General features: G+C 35.8%; 1 pseudogene; it reads right to left on the bottom strand.

Moving 5' to 3' along the window:
• The window catches only part of LOC122361112, a 10,711-nt pseudogene extending 8,990 nt beyond the window's left edge, over positions 1-1,721 (bottom strand).
• Positions 1,722-4,284: the final 2,563 nt, after the last annotated feature.

Here is a 4,284-nt window from a genome sequence, read left to right as displayed (position 1 = left end):
GAGGTTTCTTCAAGTATGTTGACAGCACAGCAAGACTGACTTGATATCATTGCATCAAATGTTCTTCATGGGAGGGCGGAGCTAAAGAGTCCTTTAATGCAATTTGCTGGCCATGACTTCCTTGTAATGGTGGAATTTTCTAAACTGCATCATGGGTAATGTAGTTTTCACATAAAATTCAGCCGTTGAACGGATGTGAACGGATGATTTCAACAAAAGCACAAACCTTTAATGAACGAGTTAATTAATGAAGTTAAATTTCCCAATGGAGGAAACAAATGAGCTTACTTCCAGAACTTGTCCAGGGACAAAAACAACAGTGCACTATATTACAGAAAATGCGACAGAAGAAATCGTAACGCCAGAGCTCAAAAAAAAGACTGTAAAAAGAGGAAGAGGAAGAGAACGTGACCTTGAGATCGGGAATGTTGAACTTGTTGTTGGTGGAGAGGTTGTTGGTGCGAAGTCGTGGGCTGCCATTAGTTTGTCCCACGCCTGCTGGCAGGTCTTCTCCCAGGAGCAGAGATCAACCAGAACTCGGTCATGGCTGCTGAGGAGCCGATAAACAGACAGTCTAAAGCGGAAAAAAAGACATCGATGCGCTCCAAACTTCACACTGCACCACCGACTTTTTAAAGACACCACTGACAGCGCTTATAGGATTGACATAAATACAGAAGCGAGAAAATGCAACAATACTTTCATTAATAAAAGCTTTCTAAAGCACTTTTTCACTAGTCTGACCACAAAAATATATATATATATAAAAAAATAGTAATATAAATAATAAAATAATATAAAAATAATAATATAAATAATAAAATAATAATAATAATATAAATAATCATTTTAGATGTTTTGTAAAATAAACATTTGTGCTTTTTTAATTTAAAAATTATATTTAATAAATTAATAATTATATTTTATAGATATAATGTCACGCTTTATGTCAGATCATCAATCTCAACTGACAGGTTTCACAAGAATTTACACGACTACATATAAATATAAAACCACAAACGCTTGTGGTGTAAATAAATATTTTCAATTAAACACTTTAAAAACGCGACTTGCAGCTCTGAAAATAATAATCATTTGCTGTCATGCACAACTTCCTTCACATTTCGAAGAGAAAATCTTGAAGAAACTGCCATGCTGTTTGACAACCAATGAGACAAACACGGGTTTTAATGTAATCTGTGCCCAGCAAAGCAGGAGAGGATATTAGTTTTGAAGATGAAGGGCCTGATGGGGTCATTTCCTCAAAACGATAGGCCGTCACGAGTTCAGCATCAGACCGACCTCGAAGGACGGTGACCGATCAGACCGAGATTTGATCAGTTTCCAGATGTTTGATCACCTGAGGCTCGCGCTGATCGTGTTTTTATATCAGGCTAACGATCACCGGATCAGAAACGCGCGGTTTTCCGTACACACCGCGTACAGGACAAACAAGCCACATTCAGTTTATCGCCGGTTAAGCGCCTGAAAACACGAGCGCTTCGTTATAATACACATAAACATCACGCTAGCACGTAATCCGAGCTAGCAAAGGCAGCTAAACCTGCGGACGACGCGGACGCGATCGCGCCAACAGTTTCTTCGGCGGAGCTTACCTGATTTCGACGTGAACGAGACGACGCGACGATCACCCGCTAGTTTTAACTACACGCTTCACTAGGGATCCGTCTTAGGATTTGATATTCATAATGACACTCCAGTAGCCTTCCAAAGGTTTCACCACGGTCAGCTGATCGGCTGCTGAGGTCTGAGGTGCATGCGCGGCCGGAGCCCACAGCGCCGCCTGCTGATCTGGAGGAAGCTCGTTTGTTTTGCACCAGCATGAATACACAGTACACGAATATACAGTATAAAGATTACAGGTGACAAAGACTTAATACAGGGAAGATCAAGAGAGTTTTATTTAGCTAAATTTATACATTTTACATATATTATTTTTATATATATATATATATATTTACTTTTATTCATATTTTATTTATTCATTAATACTCCAATTTTGTTTATATATATATATATATATATATATATATATATATATATATATATATATATATATATATATATATGTATATATATATATATATATACATATATATATATATATATATATATATATATATATATTTATATATATATATATGTATATATATATATATATATTTTATATATATATATATATATTTATATATATATATATATGTATATATATATATATATATATATATATATGTTTTCTTTTTACATATATATTTATATATATATAATTAGTATTTTTTATGTGCTTTTGTCCTTTTTTTATTTATTTCTAGTGCTATTTATTTACAGTTTGTGAGTTTAGTTCTTCAATCTAAATAAAATATTGCATAACGTTTTTAATATGCATGATTATTATTGTATTATTTTATTATATATTATTTTTTGTTAAATTATTTATTTCTTATTTGTTTGTGTGTGTGTGTGTGTGTGTGTGTGTGTGTGTGTTTGTGTTTGTGTGTGTGTGTTTGTGTGTGTTTGTGTATGTGTGTGTGTTTGTGTTTTTTTTTTTTGTATGCCATGATTGTTGACATGTATTTAACTGCATCTGAAATATTTATGTCCTTGTAGAAATATTTATTTTAAGTGGACTTAAATAAATTGGTAAAATGTGTTTGTGTGTGTTTGTGTGTGTGTGTGTGTGTGTGTGTGTGTGTGTGTGTGTGTGTGTGTGTGTGTGTGTGTGTGTGTGTGTGTGTGTGTGTGTGTGTGTGTGTGTGTGTGTGTGTGTTTGTGTGTGTGTGTGTGTGTGTTTGTGTGTGTTTGTGTGTGTTTGTGTGTGTGTGTGTGTGTGTGTGTGTTTCTGTGTGTGTGTGTGTGTGTGTGTGTGTATATGCACCTGGTATTTATCACGTCATGGGGACCAAATGTCCCACAAGGATAGGAATATCAGTAAATGTTGACCTTGTGGGGACATTTTTAGATCCCGTGAGAAAAACAAGCTTATAAAACATACAGGATTACATTTTTGAAAATCTGAAATTGCTAAGAGTTTCCTGTAAGGGTAGGTTTAGGTTTAGAACAATAACACATACAGTCTGTACAGTATAAAAACATTACGCCTATGGAGAGTCCTCATAAAACATGGAAACACAACGTGTGTGTGTGTGTGTGTGTGCATTGTGTGTGTTTAAATATATACTGTGTGTATATGTATATGTATGCACACATAAAAATACTGAAATAAAATACAAACTTACATAACATAAAAATAAAACAATTAGTAATAATGCTATCATTAACTCTATTAAATATAGTGCATAAATAGTACACACATATAAACATGAATCATAAATATTTAGACGATGCTAAAAATATGCATATAAAAATTCAAAATAGTAAACTGCGCATAAGTTATAAATAAGATAATGTAAATATTTCTACAATAAAACAAGGTGCACATTTTAATTTTAAACAGCTCAGCTCGTGTTCATCACGCATGTGCACACCTTTGTGATCGAGCTGACGTCTCCCTGGAGGTCAAAGGCAGGAATGCCCAGTCAGCGGCTGCTCTTTTTTTGGGATAGGAGTCCCTCTTCCTGGCAGCGGGTGTCCCCCACCCTGAGTTCGAGGAAAAGCCCACAAAGGGATATGTTTGTGGAGTTCAGTAGGTCTGGGGTGCATTGTTTGGGATACAATGCCGGGACTGGCTGGAGCCAAACCCCCAGATCAAACACCAGGGTGGGCTGCCCACTGACTGGCCGGCGGCCAGAGCCATAGGGACCTGTCTGGGCACGCGTGCTCTAATCAGTCCCGAGCGCCTGGGGAGTAAGAAACACGGCTTGTTTAGTCTCTAGGGGCGTCCAGCCCAAGGGCCGAGGGTCACAATGTGTCCCAAGCTTTTTGTTGCAACCTTCGCATCCATTTCCTTAGTTTCCTACATGTGCACCGAACATGCAACTCGGGAACACAGAAAGATAGCAAGGCGATGGAGAAATCAGAATAATCGGTCCTTTGGGGCTCTTATTATATTATTTTTTCCCCAAAACGTTCATTTTTTAAGAAATGATCATCGTACTTTTTTAAACACGCTGCTACTTATTTCTGCTGAAAGCAAGACCAGGTTGTGTGATATTATTATTAGAAATAAACTCATAATTGTGAGATAAAGTCAGAATTATTAGAAATAAACTCATAATTGTGAGATAAATTCAGAATTATTAGAAATAAACTCATATTTGTGAGATAAAGTCAGAATTATTAGAAATAAACTCATAATTGCAATAT

The sequence above is a fragment of the Puntigrus tetrazona genome, chromosome 16 (genome assembly GCF_018831695.1).
Source record: "Puntigrus tetrazona isolate hp1 chromosome 16, ASM1883169v1, whole genome shotgun sequence".
Lineage (NCBI taxonomy): Eukaryota > Metazoa > Chordata > Actinopteri > Cypriniformes > Cyprinidae > Puntigrus > Puntigrus tetrazona.
The sequence above is the reverse complement of the archived record's forward strand: the minus strand, read 5'-3'. Positions and strand labels throughout refer to the sequence as shown.